General features: G+C 34.9%; 2 protein-coding genes and 1 pseudogene across 3 annotated transcripts in view; 2 read left to right on the forward strand and 1 right to left on the reverse strand.

The window, feature by feature from the left end:
• LOC145254778 (uncharacterized) overlaps positions 1-22,682 on the reverse strand; it is a 73,246-nt gene extending 50,564 nt beyond the window's left edge. Inside the window, exon 1 of one of the 2 annotated variants that reach the window (XM_080113554.1) lies at positions 22,542-22,682. The gene's annotated coding sequence lies outside the window, so the exon portion shown is untranslated. The remainder of the gene's footprint in view (positions 1-22,541) is intronic. The other variant, XM_080113552.1, reaches the window with a different exon arrangement.
• LOC145254777 (DNA ligase 1-like) overlaps positions 1-27,216 on the forward strand; it is a 288,066-nt gene that overhangs the window by 129,495 nt on the left and 131,355 nt on the right. The gene's annotated exons all lie outside the window — the stretch shown is intronic.
• On the forward strand, positions 9,821-9,946 carry LOC145254980 (U2 spliceosomal RNA; annotated as a pseudogene).

The raw sequence follows: 27,216 nt of genomic DNA on the forward strand, positions 1-27,216 counted from the left end.
TGTTAAAAAAAAAAAAAATGGGACTAAAATAGGATTTATCCATGTTTTGACAATGCCTTATTCACTGTAATTAATTTAGGAGACTAAAATAGGATGAGGGATTAGAGATGGACAGATAGAGAGGAAGATATATAGATAGAAAAGAGAAAGTGAGAGGAAAATAGAGAAAGAGAAGGAGGTAGAGAGATAAAGGGATTGATAGATAAACAGAGAGAGGGGGAGAGTTAGAAACAGAGAGGGATGAGACAGAGGAAAGGAGAGAGATAGAGGGAGTTAGAGAAAGGGGCTCAAAAAGAGATGGAGAGGGTGATATAGAGAGAAAGATAGATTGAGAGAGGGAAAGGGAGAGATGGATAGAGAGAGATATTAAGAGAGGAAGAGAGAGGGGGAGAGAAACAGAAGGTGAACTACACTTCACCGTTTGTTTCCTCGTTCAGTAGAGAAGAAATCTTTCTCATCACCAAACTGGAAGTGACATAGGTTTAAATAAAGGCTAGACAATCAAAAAGAGGTGATGACTTTCGAAAATATCGGCGGGGAAAAAAAACCCGACCTTCCCTGTAGAAAAGTGTCCAGTTGAGGGTGAAGGAATTAATGTTTTTGGCGAATTTTTCAATATTTGTCTTCTGAAGAGTCAAGCTTCAAAATGATACCGATCTTGTGAAAATCCGTTGCTTCTGTTGAAAGTTTTTGCGAGACATACAAAACTACATACATACATACATTTAAACAGACAGGTGAGATTTATATTATAGACTAGCGGGGGTACCCGCCGTTGCCCGGGTGCTTGGAGGTGTGTGTGTGTGTGTGTGTGCTGTTAAATAAAAAAAAGAAACCGGGGAGGGGGGGGGGATAAAAGTTGGTAGGATTGAACCCGAAGCCCTGAGGCGAAGTTTGAAAATAAAATGTGAAAAAAACATGAACCGTTCGGCCAGCCAGAATGAGTTACTGAAAGTTGTTTGCATTTATTTAAGTAAGAACCAAATTGACAGGTGCCCGCACATGACGACGACGTAAGCAATAGCTATTCAGCAAATGAGGTCAATGACCAGGTTTGTTTGTTATAAGCGAAGTAAAAAAAGAAAACAAAAACGAACATTAAAACTTAAGCGGGGGTGGGGGGTGGAAGGGGTGATCAAAACATCGAAAAAAAAAAAAAACTAACGTAAGGCAAACGAACGGTGTTAAATGTAAAAATAAAAAAAAACAAAAAGAAAGCAGAAAAACGTACACGTGAAAAATGGCTTAAATAAGCCTGTTTCGATATTAAAATTTAAAAAATAGGTGGGTACCTGGGTGTTTTTGGGTGTGTGGTCGGGGGTGGATAAGCAAAATAAAAAAAAAAAAACAAAAAAAAAACAGAAAAACGAACGTTACGTGAAAAATGGCTTAGATAACACTAGTTCAATATTTAAATTTAAAAAATTGAAAAAAAAAAAATAAAGACATCTCACACCACGATTCGAACCCAAAACGTTTAGATAATGAACCAACTCACTAATCAACCGACCTAACGTGACGTACATGAAATTTGTTCAGTTTTTCATCTATTTAAAGTAAATCAGGCCATGACGTCATCTGGCGCATGCACAGAACCGGTCGTCTTCACGAGAAGACCGTTTTTTGTTGGACCCCCCCCCCCTCGTCGAAAATTGTTGACGTTTTTGGTCAATTTTTCGATATTTTTCGAGCGAAGGATGAAGCTTCAATATGATACTGAGTTTGTGAATTTTCATTGTGTCTGTCGAAAGATTTTAGCAGACACACAAACATACACACATACATTTTTGCTTTTATATATATATATATAGATAAAATAGAAGATTAGCAAGGGGTACCCGGCGTTGCCCGGGTGTTTGGAAGTGTGTGATGTTTTGGGTAAATAAAAAGAAAAATCGTTGGTTATTAGAAAAAAAAATGAAGCCTTGACACGCAGTTGGAAAATAGTAAAGTGTGGAGAAAGAAAAAAAAAACAGGTGCCCGTTTTTGACGAGTTATTGACGTGAACTTTGAGTGCGGGACAGTGTTTTATTTAACACGAGTCTGTTTTTTTTTATACGAAAAAGCTTAATGCACATGCGGCGATGGTACGCGATAGCTATTTAGCAGTTAACATTTTCTGCGGGACAGTTTTTAATGAGGTCAATAAACCGGTTTGTTTGTTTTTAACTAACTTTGGAAAAAAACAGCTCCCTGTTTATTAGGGGGAGTGTCTTGTCTCAAAATGAAACCAACCGTCTGATATGACGAAGCCGACATTGACCAAACGTTACATAGGTTTCTAGAGATTACTGGCCGTGGGCCAGTATTTCGAATCGAGTTTCGGGGGTTTTTTTATACCGAAAAACGAATGCAACACGTGCAGATCCGAAAATGGCGAATAATTAACGTTTCAAAATCGGGCAAATTAAATAGAGAGGCGGCTACCGTTGTTAAGCCATAGATATTATTATTTAGATGTGATATAAAAAGTTTTTAAAATGAGCGACGGCCTCGAGAATCCACCGAAAAAAAGCCTTTTGAAGACATACATAAAAAGCGAACACACATACACACATACATTTTCGCTTTTATATATATAGATTATATTAGACCCTATATATAGTAATGATTTAAAAAGTTAAAAAAGAATGACTCATGTGCCACCACTGAGAATCGAAACCAAAATGGTCAGCTTACTATTTACTTTGTCTTTGTTGTTAATGCCTGAGCTTGGAAGACATGTTTGCTGTAAGGCTAAAATTAAAACATTAACCAATAGTTATTACGTTACGCATGCATATTCATAATGCCGTCATTTGACCTACACCTGGCAAATTCCATTTTTTAAATTTTCACACTTTCGCACCGATTTTCCCTGGCTAAAACCCAAGTATAAAGTTTCACATGGGTTCGAATACCCTATATATTAAGTTTCATGTCTGTAAAAAAACTGACAGGAGTTTGGGAGGCAAAATTAAAAGAAAAATATATACACGCATACATAAATGTATATAGAAAGAAGTTTGTGTTTACTATAACTTTTTTGCAAATATTACACAAGTATAAATCATGTAGAATATCCGCATGAATATAATTACAGATAATAGTTAACTAAAGATGATCATCCCATAAGAAAAATGAAAAAAAAACTAATAGCGAATTAAGATGAATGTTTAAAAGAATATGCAAATTAGCTAGATCTTTTTCAAATGAATGCAATTCGACAAACCCATTTATAACAAAGTTGTATTTTCTTTTTAAATAAATAGAAAAAAAAAAAAAGCTTTTGGGGGGGGGGGTTACTATTGGAGACATAAGTATCAGGGATACTATCGAGAGAGTTGAGCAGCAAGATGTCTGTTCACATTACACTTGAACTTCTGCATGTCAGTACAGTTTAGAAAACAGGAACCTAGAAGGGATTCCCAAAGTCTAGCAGTTCTGGGGAAGAAACTATTAGAGTAGAAGGCCTTCTTACATTTAGGGGTCTTTACTGTGTAGGGGGTGGTTGCTGATTGTTGAGTTTGTCGGGGGTATTTACATTGAGGGGGTACAAGGGCTTGTAGTTCATCAGAGCATCCACCATTAAAATGTTTGCAAATACAGATGACACAACACTTCAAGGATTTATCTCATGGAGAATATTCCTTCGTCTCGACGTCTGCTAGAAGAAGACGACTATCCACATTCACATACAGACATGTTTTTTTTTTATACAAAGGAGTCACATATCAAGGCCCAGAGGCCACTCGAGGATAAGGGTTAATGGATATACATTAGTCGATGTGATTATAGCCTAGTAATCATAAGTAGTGGGAATTTGTTAAATTGGATTACTTAGAGAGATGGTTCATCAAGAACTTGTTTACATTGGACTTGAAGACAATCAAATTGTAGTCAGCTGGAAAGCAGGTAAACTGAAGAGTGTTCCACAGGTGTACAGTTCTAAGAAAGAAGCGTTGTTCATGGAATCTATGTTTAGGTTTGGGCACAGATAAAGAGTGAGGGAAATTATTGATAATGGTTTTGGCTAGACGAGTGTTTATCGTGAAAGTTTGGTGAGGGGGACCATAGATTGAAGCTCAGCTGAGCACTTGCCATGAAAATAACGATAAGGCAGAGACAGGCTTGCAACGAGGTTGCAGGGAAGAAAAAAGGGCAGCCCCCATTAAGCTAAGAAGTCTATTTTGAACTCTGTCATGGTAGAATAAGCTGCTTCTAGCAGCAGCTCCAGCCCAGATGTGGCAACAGTACTCCATCATTGGCCGAACCTGGCTTTTATATAGGTAGAGAATTGCATCAGGAGAGAGATATCTACTTGAGCAGTAGAAGGCTCCTACCATGACTTGTTATATATGCATTTCCGATTTGCCACTTAGGTTTCTATTAGTTTGCTATAGTTTATTTTTTAACTTTTATTTTTATTACATTTTCTTTTTTCAACTCTGCTGTATTAATATTTTCTTATTTTATTAATATCGCTTTGTTGTAACCACCCTCCCCAACATACTTTATTCATAATTACTCCCATACTATCTCTTTTCTTACCCCACTAATCCCTGGTCCTGGATATGACCTTAAACTATATCCGATGGCGAGACCCCAGCTTCTGTGCGTTGAGAAATGTAGAGCCACCCTCTTAATTGTTATTGCTCCCAGGTCCACTCTGACTTGGAGTGATAGTACCTGTTAGGGCCCCAATTATGGGTTAAATAGAAACCGACTTGAAAAAAAAAAATATTCTATCGTTATTCAGTTACCTTGATTGTTATAATAACTTGCATAAGTTTTTCTAATGCTGAGAAACCGAACATGATGACCAACCTACTTATCAAGGCACAGAGACCACTCAAGGATAATGAAATACGCGTTCCAAACAAATATGATGGAAATAAAATAATAGCATATATAACGTAAAATAATAGCATATATAACGTACAAGGTGAAAAGCGGAAAAACTGAAAAGGAAATGTGCAGTTACTACAGCTTTCGAAAAGGATAAGGGTTAAGAGTGTACAGTAGTCAATTGGATAATATGGTAATCGTTAGTAATGGAAATTCGGTAAATTTGTTAAGTGGAACAGCTCATCAAGAACTTGTTTACGTTGGACTTGAAGACAATCAGATTGTAGTCAGCTGGAAAGCAGGAAAACGGAAGACAGTGCCACAGGCATGCACTTCTAAGAAAGAAGCTTTGTTCATCGTTATATTTAAGTTTAGGCACAGATAAAGAGTGGGGGGAATTATTGATAATGTTTTCAGCTAGACGAGTGTTTCAAAGATTTATAAAAAGATTTAAAGAACTGATAATGAAATCATATAAAAAGAGCTACACTGCGATACAAACCTATGAGGCCCTTTCGGTGGGGTATTAGAATACACTGACTGGCCTCCTGCAGATGGGTACCCCACCTCCAATGAGGCTACCTGTTAGCTGTAAGTGGCAACGGTGTAATGCTTGAGGATGGGATCTTGGTGGCTGAGCAGCCCATGATCCAGTAACTGAAAAGATTATGTGGCTTGTAACACTCCACTGTGGCCCTTACTGGGTTAGATGGGTGATTGGTGAGGCTGAATCCAACCAATCGGTTGATCATATTAGCCTTTTCTTAGATATACAAAATCTGAATCCGGATAATGGCTGTAGGGTCAATCTTGCTAAGAAAGAACGCATACCCTTTTTCTGTTCTTAGGTGAGTAATAGAATCTTAAATTATCAGTCGTCAGCATGAGTTTATTGGCTATGTAGCCCTGATGTTATTGGGCGAATGGGTTTCCCACTAGGCGCATCCTCTCATGTGGCTCCAAGATGGGTGGGGAGCATAGTAAATGAAACACAAAAAATATATATATAGCACGTAACTACAAATCTCAAGCCATTGCAAGTAAAGTCACGAAATACAGTAAAAGACCATATCCAGAATTTGATACGTATACAGACACAGAGAGTGAAATGGAGGAAATGACCACTTACCATCCAACATACATAATTGTTGAATCGGTAGATGATAAACCCATCACCAAACTTTCACCTTTCATAATAGAAAAATATCTCCCAGCGAATATGGTTCTAAAATCAATCAAAACAACTTGTAACAATACCTTGATAGAAGTTAAAAACAAGAAGTATGCAGGAACATTGCTAAGAGCTACCACACTATACAACAAAAAAATGAAAACGTATCCTCATAAATCTCTCAACATATCAAAGGTGAAAAGCCGAAAACTGCATAATTGTACAATAGATGAAATCAAACAAACTTTAAAGAAACAGAATTCATTGTTCGACAGGATCCTCAAAAAGAAATGTTAACATTTATTAATATTTCTTTTTGAGTATCCTGTCGAACAATAAATTCTTGTAAATTAAAATTTACAATCTTTGTGTTCTTTCATGACAAGCTCTATTTTCCCTTTTTTTTTTATTTTTGAGCTTTTTTATTTCGTTTAGATCACTATATAAATATTATTTATATTCTTTAAGTTTACAGAAACTTTTGGCTTGTGAACTTAATTTTTACTGATTCTTGATATATAGAAAGTGTGTGAAATTACCAAGTTTTCATCGGATGAAACATAACAAAATCGTGTTTATATGTACGATCGTTTCGGAAACGATATCCTTTTATTCATTCAGTATTTACAAATAAATCCATAGAACGCAACACCTTTAAATACGAGGGGCGTGCAATAAGTAATGCCCCTGACCCACTTCTAGTTGTCTGATCTAGCTGAAATTTTGCATGTGCAATGATTTATATCTCTACGGGTTATTTGGCAAATTACAGCTCTGAACTAATTGTGGTTTCTGTTTTACAGGTGTTTGAACTTAGTCAGGTGTGAAATGGAGCCTGTTGAATGTCGAGCAGTGATTCGGTTTTTGTAATTGAAAGGACGAACCCCACAGGAGACTTTTGATAAAATGAAAGAAACTTATGGTGTAATGCCCCATCATATGACCTTGTAAAACGCTGGCATTGTGAATCCAAACATGGCCGGAAGTCTGTGAAAACAGCTCCTAGACCTGGTCCCCCCCCCCCCCCTTCTGCCATTGATGAGGCATCTGTCCGTCAAGTTGAGGCTGCTATTTTGGAAGATTGGCGCATTACTATTCGCCAAATAGCCCAAGATGTCAAGATTAGTACAGGGTCTGTGGAAACTATCATTCATGACCATTTGCATATGCATAAGGTGTCTGCCAGATGGATTCCCAGGTTGCTCACACCATTCCAGAAGCGAGAACGCGTCAAGTGCTCGAGGATGAATTTGGAGATGTGGCAAGAAGATGAGTCAAAGTTTTTCAAAAGACTGATTACACAGGCTGAAATCTGGGTCTATCACTATGATTCAGAGACCAAAACCCAATCAGTGCAGTGGAAGCATTTGGACTCACCACCTCCAAAGAAGGCAAGGGTGCAGCCCTCCGCTGGCAAGGTCATGCTCACAGTCTTCTAGGACCAGGACGGAGTAGTGATGACAAATTTCCTAGCAAAGGGTACCACAATTACAGGAGCCTATTATGCTTCACTTTTGAGGAAATTAAGAGAAGCTATCAAAATCAAGAGGCGGGGCAAGATCAGAAAAGGTACCCTTCTCCTGCAGGACAACGCTCCGGTCCACAACTCGCATGTCGCCAGATCAGAAGCATGATTGTGTGGTTATGAAATTCTGGCCCATCCTCCCTACTCTCCTGACCTTGCACCCTCTGACTTTCACCTCCCCCAGCCATGAAGTTGTTTTTGAAAGGAAAGGGTTTCCCAGATGATGCAGCCTTGATTTCTGAAGTCACGTCATGATTGGAGGACCAACCTGGGGTGTTTTACCAAAACCGTCTCAAGAGCTGGATCAAACGGTGGGAGAAATGCATAACTCTGGGTGGTTCCTATGTAGAGAAAGACTAATAACTGTGCCAAGTTTCGTTGCTCTACTGCTGTGGAAGGTGGGTCAGGGACATTACTTATTGCACACCCCTTGTATATTTTACTGAGACTTTGCTCATTTGGACCCTATCTATTACACTCATATATATATATATATATATATATATATATATATATGTATATGTGTATACTTTTTTATTTATATTTAAATATTTTTTAATATTGCTACACAATCATGACAATGTTTTGGTTAATAGTTTTAGATCTTGTAAGCCAATATGAAACAATTGATGACAATTTAAAGTTTAATAAAATTTATATGATCAAATCAATGAGAAAAAACATGTGAAATAGAAAGAAAACCCCTTTAGACCATGCTATTTTGGAGCTTCATGCTTCTCATCAAAAGAGAAGACCAAGATTATTCATAAAAAAAACTTTGCATAAAGACATTAACCTAGAAATAAAATATATATACTATGAGTATAGAGATGGAAGAAGTGATTTTGAATATTATGTCAGAGTTTACTTACACGAGAAAACGTCCTCATGCCAGGTTGTCCTGATAAACACCTGTTCAGAGAGATTCTAGACGTTCAAGGATAGTGTCAAGTAGGTATGCAAGCTCTCTCTCTCTCTCTCTCTCTCTTTATATATATATATATATATATATATATATATATATATATAGTCAAATGAAAGATACTTAGAAAGGCAAAAACCTGTAGTTCATTAACTTCATCCTGTTATTTATGTTTGGTGAAGAAACTTTGAAATTATTAGATTTAAGGACTGAAAAATTATTAAATATTAAAGTAGAATCAGTTATAAGCTGCAAGCACTTTAGAGGCTATACTTTAAATAAGATGGCGAAACAAATAGTTATTCCCTTCATGTTAGTGATACATAACCCCTCATTCCTAATATCTTAATTAATTAATAAATGAACCAAGGGGAAAGGTGAAAGGAGACAAATGAAGTGGTACACCACAAATTAATAACTCTACTAACTAAAAACCAGTATATCTCTAGTTAATTACTATACTTACCAAAACATTGAAGAATAGGCTAGCATAAATAAATTAGCTAAATGAAGGAAGGCGCCACCCTCTTGCTACCTCACAACACCATTTTGAGCGTCACTATTTAATACTGAACTAAACAAACTCCTCCCTCCCATCCCTGCTTCCTTTCTTTACCACACCAAATTGGAATGTATTAGATAGCACGTGAATGTCTGGCATCCAGTAGGATGCTCTATCCCTGGCTTTAAGAAAATGATTAAAAAAAAGTATTAAGAGTAATTTAAATTCAAAAAAAAATAATACCTGATGGATGGGAATAAGCTATAAACCTTTGCAGAAATAATGTGGGGTGGGCAAATGAGAGTGTACAGAGGAGAGGACAAAAAGGAAAAATTTGAAACAATACAAATCAAAAAATATAAAACAAACAGGTAAAACAAATACATGAATCAGAAATACATTAAAACAATATTTAAATTTTTTTGTCCTCTCCGCTCTAACCCCCATCCACCATTCCACATCGTCTCATTTGGCATATCTCGCTTTATTTCTGGCAAAGTGTCTGTTTTATTTTTGTCACGTGCAAGCGACTCTATAAGTCACTCCATCGGTCGGTCCGTCGATCGGTCTGTCCGTAACACTTTTGTGCTTGGCCTTTTTGGTTAAGATCAAAGGTCTGTTATTAATAGACGCTGTTCTTAGCTTTTTAAGCTTTTTTTGGCCTTTCTGTTCCGGCAGATACTGCAAGCAAAGACTATATGTGGGGGCAGCCCCACATATAAGACCTTGGTCAATGTAGGGGCAACCCTTCATACCAATTGTCACTATCCAGCTCCCCTACTCCCCGGGGAGTTGGTCCCCATTTCCCCTTCACTCCTCACATTAAAAATCGGCCTTGTGCCTAATTTGCTCAGTGGGGGAGCAAATAAATACAGCTTTTCTTGGCCTTTTGGCCAAGATCAAAGTGTAGTATCTGTTCTTACTACATACTATACTTATTTTGATATAAAGTGTGGGATCACTTTTCTGTATTAATTTAATGTAAAATGATCACCCACTTTACAACCAGTCAGTCTCCAAGCCATTCAAGTCATTCTCCAGATCATTCAAGTTGTTTTTGAAGGATTCCAGTTATGTTTTAAGCATTCAATTCATCCTTAAGTTCATTAAAGTCATTCACTTTTTATTTATTTAAGTCATTTCAGCCCATTTTTCGGTCATTTTAGTTTATCTTTAAGAATTTCATGTCAATCCTACATTCACGCATTCATTTATTACACGAGAGCACGCGACTAATGGGTATCGGCCTTGTTTCATGTATACTCCCAGCCCCAGGTATTTTTTTTTTTTTAATTTTTTTTTTTAGAAAGTTATCATTTTAGTCACCCATTCAGTTCCCCTACTTATATAACAGAAATTTCCAGCCTATGCTCCTAATTTTTCTACCAATTCAGATCCTCTTGGACCATGATATATCCCTCTCCTTATATAACCGCAATTTCCAGCTCCTTATCCTCCTAATCACTTCCTTTTGCTTAATATCCCACACGTGATACATCTACATTTCTTGTTTTTATTGTTATTCTTTCTATTGTATTTTTATTATCATTCATTATCTTCATATTTATCTCCACTCGTACTCCTATTTTTTTTTCATATTTATCTTATTTTATTTAGATTTTCATTTTAACTTCCTAATGTACCCTAAGCTAGATGTCACATTTCCCTATATCTGTAACCTCACACCTTCCTCTTCTTCTGATGAGAAGCATTAGGCTTTGAAATGTCTAGATATAAAGAGCATTTATAGTCCCTTTGAATGCTGGGCCAATGTTTTTTAAGAAATTTCACACAAATGTACTTTATGTATCTGGCAGTGTTCTGAGGTTTTGTATCTGAATGTCTTCGATAAGTATCGATAATCGATGAAAGAAGGAACAGGCGATTTTTGACCAAAGTTAACACCTTTGACAGCCTAACACCACAAGTGCATTTAAGAAGTTTTATTACCACACAAGCGAGGCTCTTGATATGACAGGTGCACATTCAAAGTTAATGTTTCTGTTTAAAGCACAATTAAACCATGTTACTTAGATTTTTTCATTTTAAACATAAATTGAAGCCTATTTTAACCTATATATATATATATATATATATATATATATATATATATATATATATATATACGCACACTAGCAGGGAGACCCAACGTTGCCCGGGATTGAATGATGATCAAGCACAGCACAAACTGAAAGTCTAGGCATCTAAAATTAACAGTGGGTTCTTTGATATGACAGGGGCGCGTTTGAAATCAGTGTTTCTGGTTAGCACATTTGAACTATGGTACTCGACTTTTGCATTTTAAACTTTAATTCAAGCCATGATTATATATATATATATATATATATATATATATATATAATGAGAGAGAAATATAATTTAATAAAATAAACAATAGGTTCTTTACAGTGCAACGTAGACTATATTGTATTGTTGACTAAGTTAATACGAGGAGGTATGTGAACTTCCTCCTGGTGCACCATGATGCATTTCCAACTAGAGTAGGCAATCAATTGATTTGATTTAAAAAAAAAAAAAAAAAAATGGATGATTTTACCGATTTTGATGACAATAAAGATATGGAAGTGTGAAACATTTATTGATCATCATTCAATCTCGGGCAACGTTGGGTCTCCCTGCTAGTGTGTGTGTATATATATATATATATATATATATATATATATATATATAGGTTAAATAAGTTCAAATGTATTGATAACCTGAACTAAATACGTTGACATAAGCAAAATTATATAAAAATTAGAAAAACCTACATGGATTGACCAATGTTTTGACATCAACACATCTTGTCAGAGGTTCATTAGTATAAAGATATATTAATCATTATTGAATAATTGTGAACAATATCACCTACTGTACTCTCATATGGTTATCAGTTGCCTGGCGGAGAGAGTATGCAATCCTCCCCGTAAATGACTCACTTTAAAAATGAATTCGTGCAGAGGTTCTGATAATTGGAGATCCATATTTCATTGTCAATGAGGGACTCTGCAATTCCACCTGGATCTTCCCAAACGCAATCAATTGATTTTTATCGCAAGCAAATTTATTTTGTATTATTTTTTTTTATATTCTTTCTTCTTAAAGCTACTCTAGAATAAGCTTGAATGTCATTTTTTGCCATTCAAACTACACTCGATATTTAAATATCATCTCCGAACAAAAATGCGAAGAAAAGTCAATGGAATGTTCGGAAGAGAATTTCCTTCCATAGATTTACCTGAGGAGTGAGTAACTTTATCGATGAATTTGGCCCACAACGTTTCAAAAATAAAAAAAAGATTTTTTTTTTTTTTTTAAGAAATGTCTTACTTCTCTCTCGCATGCATATTATATATGATATGTCCTGTAAAAAGGATATATTTGGTTGAAATAGCTGAATGGGCTTGGCTGCCATAGTCGAGTAATACAATCTACAGTTGTTCATAGTCATAGCTGGTGATATGCTTAAACGTTAAGCTTTTGACGTATCTTTAAGTGTCTCATCCAGGCTGTGATACCAGACCAAATTTATGGTTTACACCAACCAATCATATTCTTATGAGAAAGAACCCGGATGCCTTTATATTTCTTACATCAATCTATAAATATAAAAGCGAAAATGTACGCTTTTCCTCGATGTCCACAAAAGGCTTCTTTCAGAGAAGCGCTCGCTCACTTTACAACTTCTTAAAACTTTTTATATCATTTATAAATTGTAATATCTCACAGTTAACCACGGAGCTCACCTGTCTATTTAATTTTATTGACTTTCAAATGTTAATTATTCCACATTTCCCGCATCGGCACACGTTACATTCGGTTTTCGGTATAAACAAAAAGCGAAACTTGACTCTAATCACAGGCCCAGAGCCAGTGGTCTCTAGAAAGCTAAGTAACATTTGGTCAATGTCGACTTTGTCATATCAGACAGTAGCTTTCATTTCGAGACGAGGGAGCGGGTTTTCAAAAACAAACAAACCGATTTATTGACCTCATTAAAAACTGTCTGCACAAAATGCTAACTGCTGAATAGCTATCGCCGTCATGTCAATCAAAAACGAGCACCTGTTTTTTTTTTTTTCACACTTTACTATTTTCCAACTGCGCGCCGTCAAGGCTTTTTTTTTTTTTCACGGGCACCTTTTTTTTTTCGCACACACCTACAAACACCCGGGCAACGCCGGGTACCTCTCGCTAGTATATATATAAAAGGCAAAATGTTAGTGGGTTTGTGTGTGTGTATGTCTTGCAAAAAGTTTCCACACAGGCGACGGATTTTCATTTTGAAGCTCGAACCTTCAGACGACAAATATCGAAAAATTGGCTAAAAACATTAATTCCTTCACCCTCAACAGGTCGCTTTTCTACAAGAAGGGTATCAAAAAATCATTCCTTCATTTTCCTTTTCATCCATTTTTTTTTTTTTTTTTTTTTTTAATCAAATCAATTGATTGCCTACTCTAGTTGGAGATGCATCATGGTGCACCAGGAGGAAGTTCACATACCTCCTCGTATTAACTTAGTCAACAATACAATATAGTCTACGTTGCACTGTAAAGAACAACTATGGTGTGATGTTTGACCTAGAAAACGTTGATGTTAGTTTAACCACCTTAACGTCTAATTTCGTCAGTTCTCTGTCTCCTTAGCGTCAGGGTCCTGGATATGACCTTAAACTATATTCAGTGGTGAGGCCCCAGCTTGTGGGCTTTGGGGAGTGTGGAGCCACCCTTTAATTACCATTGCTCCCAGGTCCACTCTGACCCGGAGTGGTAGTACCTGTTAGGGTCCCAACTATTGGTTAAATAGAAACCGACGTGAAAACAAATATATTCTATGAAAAAAATTTTTCTTCAAAATCTTTGGATTCGACATTAAATAACCCGAAAAGGGTTGATATGCCGTAAAACAAAAACAACCAACCAACCAACCTTAGCGTCAGGGTAACGTATGAGACTGTTTTTTCCGCCTTAGCCTCAAGGTGTTGGGTTCGAGCCTACCTCCTTACCAAAACTTTTGTTTTTTCTTTTACACCTCTAAACACCCGGGCAACATTTTCATTTTTAAAAAAATTTTTTTAACAGGGTTATTACTTCGCCCATTTTGTTTTGATCTACCTCCCCCCCCCCCCAAACAACGCTGGACACCCTCGCTAGTCTAATATATAAAAGGCAAAATGTATGTTTGTGTTTCTCGCAAAAACTTTTCACACACGAGATCGGTGTTGGTATCGTTTTAATCTTCAGACGACAAATATCGGAAAATTGGCCAAAAACATTCATTCCTTCACCCTCAACTAGGCAGTTTTGTACAAGGAGGGGGTCACGTTTTCGTCAACATTTTTGCAAAGTCATCATAAGTGACTAGCCTTAATTTGAATGGCAGTGAAGTTGTATGTCATGGTGGCTGCTGGGGTGTGCTGTTTTTTCATCCTCTTTCCCTACTTCGCATTACACGTTCGAGCCTACCTGCTCCTTTTTTTTTTGTTTTGAGGCTTACATAATGGGAATTTTTTCCTTTTCAAACAAAAACTGAATTATTTTACCGTTCGCTTAAACTTTTTTTTTTTTTTCACCTCTCTCCACCTGGACTGCATCTATTTTTTTTTTTCTGGTTGTATGGACTTCATACTAGACCACCTCTCCACACATGGGCAATGCCGGGTACCCCCTGCTAGCTTTTTATTACATAAAAGGCAAAATGTGTGTTAGTATGTGTGCGTGTCTATGTCTGCCAAAAACTTTTGATACATGCAACAAACACTGACAAATTTGGTATCGTTAGAAAGATCAATCTCTTAGACAACAAATATCCAAAAATTGGCCAAAAACATTAATTCTTTTGGCTGTCAACTGGGCCATTTTTCTTGTAAGGAGAGGGTCAGATTTTGCGTCAAAATTCTTGCAAGTCATTCACACCTAGCGATCTCAACGTGCATTTAAAAGATGTTATTTCAAAGGCCCATGTCATGTTTGCTTTTTTTTTCACTTCTTTTTTCTCTTTCGTAGGTTTGAGCCTGGCTACTGCGGCTAATTTTATTATTTTGTTTGCGCTTGCCCAGGTACTCACTGCTATTTTGATTGAAACAAAGTTGGTTGTTTTTTTCCCCTGTGGGTTGCTCAATATCCTTAATATACCAGTTCTCTCCACCCGGGTAATGCCGGGTACCCATGCTAGTCAATATATAAGAAAGCAAAAAAACAAAAAAGATAGGAGGGAAAGGAAAGAATCTGGCTGGCACATGGCATTTCTTAAAAAAAATTATCTTTGAAAAGGAATTCACTTTACACATATATCTATAAATTTGTATGTGTGTATTTTTTTTATATACAAAGGAATCGCTACTTATCAAGGCCCAGAGGCCACTCGAGGATAAGGGTTAAAGGGTGTACAATAGTCAATGGGACAATATTGTAGCAATCGTTAGGAGTGTAAATTTGGCAAATTGTATTACTTAAAGGGGAATGGCTCATCAAGAACTTGTTTACATTGGACTTGAAGACGAACATATTGTAGTCAGCTGGGAAACAAGCAAACGGAAGAGAGTTTCACAGGTGTGCAGTTCTTAGAAAGAAATTTTGTTCATGGAATCTACGTTTAGGTTTAGGCACAGATTAAGTGTCGGGGGAAATTATTGAGTGTTTTCAGCTAGACGGGTGTTTCTCGTGAATGTTTGGTGAGGGGGGGGGCATAGATTGGAACTCAGATGAGTACTTGCCATGAAAATAACAATAAAGCAGAGACAGGCTTGCAAGGTCTCTTCTGTGAGAAACAGGTTGTCGAGAAGAGAAAAAGGTATCCCCCCTACTAGGCTACGAAGTCTATTTTGAACTCTGTCAAGGCAGGAATAAAGTTAGGTATGTGTACACGTTTAATATTTTTTACTTAGTAAGTTGAAAAAAAAAACCTGAGTCTTTGATTATCCTTAAACAAATAAAAATTATTACTTTAAACAGTAATATGATAAGAACATTAAAAAAAATGCATATAATATATAATCAGTTATTTATGCAGGCCAATTTCTTTTTTCTAACTCTTTTTCACCCTAAACAATGCATATTGTCACTTGGAACATAAGGAGCTACTATTTGGGATTGTTTCTAATGGGACTGTGAGGAATAGAGCAAAGAGTTGTCTGTTTACATTACATTTAATCCTCTGCGTGTTAGTATGGTGAGAGACTCACTATTTGGCCAGTATTGTAGTCGTTCTGCATTTTATATGACCTTTAGCTGGCCCTTAAAAAATGCAATCAGTTGAAATTTTGACTGAGTTTATACTTCCAATTTTTTCAAATCTAATATAAGAATTTGTTGCCCTTTTTCAGTATGAAAATTAATTTGTGACACAGTGTATCTTTTGTACGTATTAATCAAATTGTGAACAAACAGACAATGTATCTTTTGTACATATTAATCAAATTGTGAACAAACATATGACTTAATTATAATAGATTATTGGTGAAATAAATCACAAGTAAAAAACTATCTAATTTTTCAAGATGTTGAGTCTGAACATAATAGACGCAAAAAAAAGTCGTTTTTTTTCTACAAATCCAAGTGTCATATCTGTTCTCCACAACATCAGGATCATTTGATGCCGGAAGTTTTCATTTAATTATTTCCCCTGAAAAAAATCAAAATACAGACAGATATTCAGTCAGAGAAACTGCCGCTTATATTATTATTGGATGAAATTTTATTTTTGGATGATTATGTAATGTCTTCAGTTTTGTGAATATGGTTTTAGAAAAAATAAGCCCAGAAGGTTAGAGAATGTGATTGACATGGTCTGCTCTCAAGGTCAGTGGTTGACCAGGTGATGACAGTTAAAGTCAGTTGCAGTTTAGAATTTTTATGTTTTGTACATAACTGATGGTTAGAGCTCTGAGGCAACTAAGTTATTTTTTTTTTTATTTTTTTTTTTTTTTTAACTATGACAGTGATTTCTGTTTTTTGTTTTCTAATAGAATTATATTTTTTCTTATCCAGGGTTTTTGTTTAAAACATGTTAAATTGAGTCTGATGATGATGACTAAAAATTGAATAAATTTCAATATTTATTGATCCATCAAAAATTCAAACAATGAATTTTAATAAAGAAAAATCCTAAGCCTATAGACTTTTAAAGATAGTCTCTTTTTATCAGAATTGTAATTATGCTCGGAAATTTTTGTCAGAATTGTAATTATGCTCAGAAATTTTTGGCAGAATTGTAATTATGCTCAGAAAATCTTTGCAGTAAATATGATAATTTTGTTTGTTATTTTATCAGAGTATTCCTGAATTATATATTATTTTTTATTTGACACCTTTGAGATGAGTAATTTTGTTTATTTATTTATTTATGGACTGTTATCCTCAGCTTCATAGTTGTATTGTTTCACCACGTTTCGGCCAACTATTCCTCTGGCCTTCTTCAGGTGGTTAACCATAACGGAATAAGAATGCTGTATCCTAAGTAATTACTTCGGGCCCGTGGTGTAGTGGATAGCAGTGTTGAATTTCTATGCATCCAGGTGAGCATTGTCTGAAGATAGCGGTTTCAATCCTACTCAAAGCAGACCTGAGGATTAATTGGCCAAAACATGTTGAGACAACAACTATGGAAGCCAGCAATTACTGAGGATACAGTTTAGAGACTCAACATTCCTATCCCATCTGAAGAAGGCCAGAGGAATAGTTAGCTGAAATGTGATGAAACAGCAACTATGAAGATGAGGATAACAGTCTGCAAAAAAAATAAATAAATAAATAAATAAATACTCCTGAATTACTTAAAGCATTAAATGGAATAACAACCTTTTCTTTATTATAATCTCTTATTTGAATTTTTGATGAATCAATAAATACTGGAATTTATTCAATTTTGTTTTCATCAATTTTTCTTGTTTTTAAATTTCTCTCTATTAAGCGTTATATTATCTGGATAGGCTCAAATATGAAAATACATATTTAACCTTGAAACATAAGTGCAATTATATAAAAATCAGAAACATCCCACATGGATTGATCTACGTTATTTTCATGACAAGTGCTCGTCTGAGCTCCAATCTATGCCCCCCTCCCCCGCGCTAAACTTTCACAAAAAACACTCAAATAGCTACAATCACCATCAATAATTTTCCCTACTCTCTATCTGTGCCTGAATCTGAATGCAGATTCCAAGAACAAAATTTCTTTCCTAGAACTGTCTTCCACATGTGGAACACTGTTCCACTGCACTGCTTCCCGGATGATTACAATCTGGTAGCCTTCAAGTTCAATGTAAACAAGTTCTTGTTGAGCCGTGTTCTTAAATAATCCAAATTCTACTCAATCTACACCATTAATAATTACTAAACTACCACTCACATTCATTAACCCTCATCCTCGAGTGGCCTTGGTAAGTGGTGATTTCCTTGTAAAAAAAAATGTTAATCCTCTTATCAGGAGTTCAACAAAAATTGTTGTTGAGCACTTGACAAGACGATTACCATCATTAAAACGTAGATGAATCCATGTAAGGTTTTTCGTATCTTTATATAATTGTATTTATAAAGGCTCTGCATATGTATTGAGCACTTTTGAAATTTTTTTTTTTTTTTCTCAGTTTAATGCATTTTTTTTTTTTTTTTTTGGGTTAAAATCTGCTTTTTTTTCTTTCTTTTTTTTTTGTCTTCTTCTTGTCTCTCTCAATTCATAGAAAGCTGATTTGCTAAACTGATAGAGCCTTCTAGTCTGTGGGCCAGAACCCCTAAGTTGTTGTCTCCTTGTATCGTGACATGTTCATGCTGTAGATGAAATCATGGTTAGTGTTCTCCATAGGTTTCGGTCCATTGTTGGTCCAATTCCTCTGAAGACATCACATGATTTTAAACTTGGCAGAATACATGGGTTGGGTTGCTATTACCTTTCCCTAGCACAGTGACATCTGACTCGCCTGTTTGCACCTATCCATTGTCTTTAGATGCTCAGTGGTTGTCATTCGCATACAAAACCTTTTCTTTAATTTTTTGTTTTGTTTTGATTGCATTCCTCATTCTATCTTTTTCAGTTCAGCTTTCTTTCTCTCCGTCTTGCCAGTCATTTTTCTCTCTTATGATAGTTCTCTCTGAAAACTGAAAATATCAATTCTGCCATAAAAGCTAAAACATCAAAGATTTATGACGGGGGGGGGGGTAGGGGAGTTGGATGATTTTATTTTCGTCAGAGAATGACCCCCCCCACACACACACACACTCTGCACACTTGGTGTTCTTTTCTTAATTGTTAATATCAAATAAAACTGATTGGATTTGTTTTGAAAAAAAAGTTTTATTTTGCACTGTAGGAGTCATGACTCACCAGGTTGAGAATGTCATCTCAAATTTAGCTTTTTTTTTTTTTTTGCCGGTGATTATTTACATCTCTGCAGTTGAGGGTATTTGTACAGTTTATGGACCATATAATTTTTTTAGATAGGATTTTCAAATTAAATTCAATTTTTACAGTATCTTTTGTTCATTAAATTGTGTGGTGAAAGTACAGAATAGTTAACAAAACACTTCCCGATAACACACTTCCCGATGCTAAGAATTGGTTTCTAAATAAATTAATTATTCGAACATGGTCCGTAAAGTGCAAAAGTACTGCAACTGGAAGTAGTTTTGCAAAATTATTCACTATGTTTTATACTCGATGAAATTTTGATGATTTGAAATTATAGCAACTGTGAAAATTTAGTGAAATGTACAAAGGGCGTTCCAAAAGTAATGCCTCCTATTTTTTTTTTTATTCAACCTGAATGGATCAGAAGGGATTGTAAATTGTATAGTTATGATTACTGAACTTATGTATTCATGACCTGAAAGTTTACCTTTTGACAGTATAAGACTCTTTAAAAAAAAAAAAAAAAAAAGAAGCAACCTCTGTCATGGACGTGCATCAGAAGCAGAGATATGTCATTGAATTTCTGGTAAACGTGCATTGAGAATGGTGGTTACTACGTAGAAAAATAAATTCTAGAGCACAAAGGGTCACTCATTTTAATGATACCGTTCCCATCTTTGTAACTCTTCAACTTTTTGAGTTGAAAAAAAAAAAATAGATTGTTTTACTTTTGGAACAACCCTCATAATTTACTTCATCATCAGAATGTCAGCTGTGCATTTGACAATAGTATTTCCGTGGAATGAACTGGGTGCGAACTTGGACACTCAGCTTATCACTGTGTGTTGTTAACGACTTAGCCACCATCAAAGTTCAAGTTAAACCATAAATATTTTCTAAAGTGATTTTTGTGGTCTTAAATTTTCTCTATTTTTCTTCTTTTTTATTGAGCTTCCAACAACTTTAATCATTTTTCAATCAATTCTGCCTGTTCACTATTACAGCTTTATCAGTCTCACTCTCACCCTCCACTTTATAATAAAGGGCAATGTGTGTATATATATATATTTCATCATACAAAGTGGATAAAGGATGGAAATCTCCCTCCCCCTCTTCACTCGATTTCAGTGAGATACTTTTTTCCCCTTTTTTGCTTTCTATACAGATTTCCTTTTTCTTTTCCTTTTTTCTTTCCTTTTTCTTTTCCGTTTTTCTCTTCTTTTTCCTTTTTCTTTTCCTTTTTTTCTTTTTCCTTTTTCTTTCTTTTTCCTTTTTTCTTTCTTTTTCCTTTTTTCTTTCTTTTTCCTTTTTTCTTTCTCGTTTTCTTTCCTTTTTCTTTTCTTTTTCCTTTTTCTTTTCCTTTTTTTCTTTTTCCTTTTTCTTTCTTTTTCCTTTTTCTTTCTTTTTCCTTTTTCTTTCTTTTTCCTTTTTTCTTTCCTTTTTCTTTCCCCTTTTTCTTTCCCCTTTTTCTTTCTCTTTTCTTTCTTTTTCCTTTTTCTTTCTTTTTCCTTTTTTCTCTTCTTTTCCCAGTTTCTTTTTTTTCCTTTCTTGTCCCTGTGCTGTCCTTATTCTTTCCATTCCTTCCTTTTTTTCTTTCTTTTTTTTATATCTTCATTATCTTTGACAAACGTCTTTAAATTTTTTGTTTCATTTAATTTAATATCTAACCGCCAATTCAAAATATGTGTGTATATAATAAAATATATTATGAAGATATACTCTACTGCACACAAACGTTTCTTTCCTTAATGGGTAAATAATCAAGCTCATTGCTTTTACTAGGCTCTATTCATATATTGAGCACTGTGGGATTAAATACTGAAAATATATACACATAATATATTATGCTCATGTACACCTGCCTTCAAAAACTATGAAAAAACTATGCTCCACGAATGTTTGTACTAATATTCACATAAGAATATATGTATATATTGTAACTTTCCAGTTTGAGACGTTTTTTTGTTTCTTTTGTTCTTTTAACTTTATCGAGATGTTATTTTATATGAATATCAGTGTGAACACCGGTGAAGCATAGTTTTTTTTCCATGATTTTTGATGGACTCAGTACTCTAGTATTTATAGAATTTGCCTGTTTGTAACGATTGATGTAGCTATCCTGATAATGCATCACTGGTTATATATTTTGACCTATACCTAACCAACTGCCCCCCCCCTCCCCTACTTGTCTGGCCACGAGGATAAAGTTAGACACAAGGTTGATTTTTAATGTGAGGGGAACTTGTATAGTTCTCTTGGAATTCCCTTACGATGAGGGTGTCTCAGACAGCAGACGATAAACATATCCTCCCTCTGAAAAGAGGTTATGCCTGGGAGGATAGCCTCTGCAGGTCAAGCAGATACCACACTTTGAATTATTTGTTTGCTAAACAATAATGATACAGTTTTAACAAATTCAGCACAAAAGCCTCAAAGATGTGACAAATGGGGCAGAGTCGTTAGGTTTTTGTCTCCTGTTTGTTCGTATCTACTTTCCTTTCGATGAGGGCAGAGTTAGAGGCAAGGTTGGTTTTTAATGTGGACGAAATCCAGCTCTCCAAAAAGGACACTGGATTGGGTCGAAAATGTAAATTGCCTTCATATAGCAGGATTTCTCCTTTGCTTACTGAGGATAGAAAGATTAATTGTTCAGTCTGTCCTGTGTTTACCTGGATGCATTCTGATCCATTTAGCCAAACATAGCCCTTTTCTTTTTTTTATACACTTTCACTTCAGTTGTCACCATAATACCACACTTACTGCATGGACTATCTACTTAAAAATATTGCCAATCCACTCTATGATAGTAAAACAAAACAAACAAACAAAGCATATTTATCTTGTTTTGTTCATCTGTGTTGATACAATTCTTTTATTGTTTTTTTTTTGTCTCAATGTATTTATAAGTTCCAAGTAAAGGACTTTTAAAATTTTTTCTATTACTAAGACAGAACGTTTTGAACAACCCCAAAAATAGTAGAATAATTTATAATTTACATTCTTTTTAGGAGGTTAGAGGCAAAGGCTCAAGTAGGGATTAGAAAAGCCCACACAACTAGGTGAAGTTTACTCTGGCCTATAAAAATGCCTGAGCAGCCCTGTTTGTATTTTCCAGTAGAGACGTTTCAGGCAATTAGTAATACAATAACTCTCTCAAAACGTCTAGGAAGCTAATGGAATAATATTGAAAAAAAAAAAAAAAAAAAAAAAAAACTGCAAGAATCTATTTAAAAGACACTTACCTTACTGGAAATTTTCCGTTTTTAATTTTGCATTCCAGGTTTTATGAGCTTAAAATATTTGGGTTTCTATTTTTGATTCACTTTCTTTTTTTGTATTTTTTTTTTTTTAAATTTATTAAAAAAAAGTTTTCAACTGTGTAAATTGACTTTTTTTTTTTTTTTTTTTTAAATATATATAAAAGAAAAAAAATCGAATTCACTTATTGGAAGGATTTAATCTTTTCGTTTTTGAAATATATTATGATTTAGTTGTTTAAAAAAAAAATTGTCTAAAAAATGTAATCACAATCCAATCAATTTAGATTATTGACAATTTTATTTATTTTTTTCTTTAAACTTTTTTCATCGTTATTCAATTTATTTATTTTTTTAAAAAACTTTTCAATATTTGTTGTATTGGCTCTTTTTTTCCCCCCCTCTTGAAATCCAGACTGCTTATTTTACTAAATAGACTTTCAGTGGAAGTTCCGTGGGTTTTATCCACTGGTGCAAGTTGGCGACCGGTTGCTGTCTCTCACTGTTCCACTCGACTTGCACACCAAATATGTTTCTGTTAAGGCTTCCCGCCTCAAAGCAGACTGACAATGGACTAACTCCTACCGTAGCCGGCACTGTTCTGCTAATGGCACTACAAGCTGCTGCTGTTGTCGCCGTCGCTCTTGTGTTCTTCAAATGGAATCGAACACTAATATATTTATGTAATATACACACACATGCATATATAGATGCATATACACATACACACTCACACATATATACAGATGCATACGCACTCACACATATATACAGATGCATACGCACTCACACATATATACAGATGCATACACACTCACACATATATACAGATGCATACACACTCACACATATATACAGATGCATACACACTCACACATATATACAGATGCATGCACACTCACACATATATACAGATGCATACACACTCACACATATATACAGATGCATACACACTCACACATATACAGATGCATACACACTCACACATATATACAGATGCATACACACTCACATATATACAGACGCATACACACTCAACACATATTTACGGACGCATACACACTCAACACATATATACGGACGCATACACACTCAACACATATATACGGACGCATACACACTCACACATATATAGACGCATATACACTCACACATATATACAGACACATACACACTCACACATATATGCAGACGCATACACACTCACACATATATACAGACACATACACACTCACACATATATACAGACACATACACACTCACACATATATGCAGACGCATACACACTCACACATATATACAGACGCATACAAACTCACACATATATACAGACGCATACACACTCACACATATATGCAGACGCATACACACTCACACATATATACAGACACATACACACTCACAGATATATACAGACACATACACACTCACAGATATATACAGACACATACACACTCACAGATATATACAGACACATACACACTCACAGATATATACAGACACATACACACTCACAGATATATACAGACACATACACACTCACACATATACAGACACATACACACTCACACATATACAGACACATACACACTCACACATATATACAGACGTATACACACTCATATATTTTCGCAGAAATATATATATATATATATAGATGCATACACACATACATAGTTATGCATACATACACGCACATACACATATATAGATGCATACACACACACACATATATATAGATAGATAGATGCCTATACATGCACACATACACAGATTCTATATACATATGTATATATAGATGCATGCACACACATATGCACATATATATATATTAGTGGGCTGGCAAGGTCACAGGGTAGACAAGCAATCAACAAAAACAAGCAAAATTCATCCCAATGCAGCAAAACTGAAGCTGCCTGCCAGGACACTGTATACACAAATGTAGGCAAATTTGTGCATATTTTATTGGTTTGAAAATATAGGTTCTTTTTTATGAATTGTCATAAAATTTTAACCATAGAATAGTATTATGATATTAAAAAAGTCTGCAAATTTTTATGTTGTTTCATCCCAGTGAACCAATGATATGAACATTTCAATATTCAATATTTCAATTAAATATATAATCACCTTTTTCGGCAATTTTATAAGTTTAAAAATCTCAGCGACCATTTATCAGAATATATCAAATGAAGCTGCATTATATGACATTTGCCCTGAGGATCACAAATGAAGGAGATCATCCAGAGCATATTTTCGGCACTTTTTTTACAGCCATAAAATGTTTCAATTATAGTCATTTGTTTTCCTAGTTTTGCATATGAATTACAAAATGTCTAATATTTCCCCAAAACCTCTGACCTTGATGGAGAGGAGACTAAAACTTGTTGCTATGATTTCAAATGATCTGAAATAACAGTAAGAGGAGACTTGATTCCAAATGTTTTTCATATGTTATACTTCCCCTCTTTTGGAAATAGGATACGATTATGAATATCTCCAGTATCAAATAATCCTTATACACTGTGAAATTTATTTTGCGTATGAAAACCAAAGAGGGGGGATATAACGTAACTATTTACAAATGATTAAAATGGCTGACTTTTATTTGATGCTATACATTTTGTTATATTAATAAATAAGCAAATAATAATAGCAATTATAAAATAAAAATGTAAGCCTAAAATTTTTTTTTAACTCATAAAGTAGAAGAGCCATGGAAGTGGTACCATTAAAACAAGCAACTTATTTTGTATTCAAAACTTATTTTGCTACATAGTCACTATCATTCTCAATGCACTTTTGCCATGAATTCAATGACACATCTCTGTGATAGGGATTGCTTTCTTAGAATCTCACACTGTCAATATATGCAACAGAGAGATGAAACGTTCAGGTTATGAATGCATGAGATTAGTTATCATAACAATATAATGTGCATTTGCTTCTGATCCATTCGAACAGAATAAAAAATAGGAGGCATTACCTTAATCAGGGAATAGATCAGATAATTCTCAAGAATACATACCATAATAGTGTTTGTAGAAAAGACTGAGACTGGCAATATTATGTCTGCCAGAGAGAGGTTGCAGAGAAGAAAGAGTGGAACCAATTAAATTACTGATTCGTTTTTGCAATTTATCAAGAACTTTCAAATAAGACACAGATTCACCAGGCCAAATATGACAACAATACTCCATACATATTCTGATAATGGATTTATAGAGATAGAGAATAGTCTCAATTGTGAGAAAGTGTTTTCAGCAATAGATAGAACCGATTTTACAAGAAGCAGAAAGAGCAATGGATTTAATATATGAACTCCAAAACGGATTTGATGAGAAAGAAAGGCAAAGAAATTTTAGAATCAATTTTTCCTCGAGAGCAGAGCCATACATAAGAATCTCGGTAAGAAAAGGGACACACCTACGATTGAATGAAACTGAATAACTGAACCTAGATCAACAGCATATTTTAACAGATCCGAGGAAGATTGGCAAAAAGTAATACCAATAAGAAAAAAAAAATATTATTGTATTATATTTTAATGGGGTGGGGGAGTGTTGTATCGGTTCTGTTGTCACAAGATTATCCTCTCAGGAATTACCTCCTCCAATTTTATGGGGTGGAGTTACTAATCTCAGGTATTACATCTTCTGAAGGAATGATAATGTAATATATGTTCTGTTGTCATAAGACCATACTTTTATTATGAGATTCTCCCAGGTATTATCTCCTATTTATTTTTTTTTTTTTTGGTGAGAAGGGGAGGCATACTATCTATTCTATTGCCATAATATCATGCTCTAAGTCCTTAGGTCATCTTTTGGAAGTTGGTGTAGTATATTTCATTCATATATTTTTAATCTTGCTCTTGCTTGTTGCTGGATCTCAACATTTTGAACCGAAAGAGAGACTTAGCTGTTGTACAAAGCTAAGACTCTGTAACATCATATTTGTATAGATACTCCCTCAGGCATTTGGGCTCATGGATTTTAAATGTCTGAGGGAGTGGCACTCGTCTGACAAGAGACGTTGCAATCATCATATATCTATAAAAGTGAACGTGTCTGTGTGTGTGTCTGTGTACATTTCCCTACGCAATAGCTCTGTCAATTTTTAGTCTACAGACTCGAAATTTGATATACAGGGTACTGAGATTTGGGAAAATCGATATGATTGGGTTTCGGCCAGAAATTTCGCTGTTAAGGGGTCAAAGTTCAACGATTTTACCTATGAGAACTCTACCAAACTCCTCCGACAATTTTGGGTCTAAACACTTGACATTTTAGATATAGGTTCCTTGGGCATGGATCTAACTTAATAATTTGATTTGAGCCCAAAACAATAAATATTAAAGGGTCATAATAGGGGTTAAAGTTAAAAAAATTACCATTTTTTTTGCTCAGCATACATCTCCAAACACCCGGGCAATACCGGGCCGAAATGCTAGTATATATATATATATATATATATATATATATATATATATATATATATATATATATATTATATAAGAGCAAGTAGTTGATAAAATATGTTAAAAAACACTTTACAAAAGAGTTAAAAACATATTTAATTTTAAAAGGAAATACTAAATAAATGGATATTTCTTAATCCACGGAGTTTCGAAGAAATACTTTCCTTCTCATCAGAGGTA

Source organism: Euprymna scolopes, chromosome 30, assembly GCF_053919585.1.
Source record: "Euprymna scolopes isolate OS-2025 chromosome 30, ASM5391958v1, whole genome shotgun sequence".
NCBI classification, from domain to species: Eukaryota; Metazoa; Mollusca; class Cephalopoda; order Sepiida; family Sepiolidae; genus Euprymna; species Euprymna scolopes.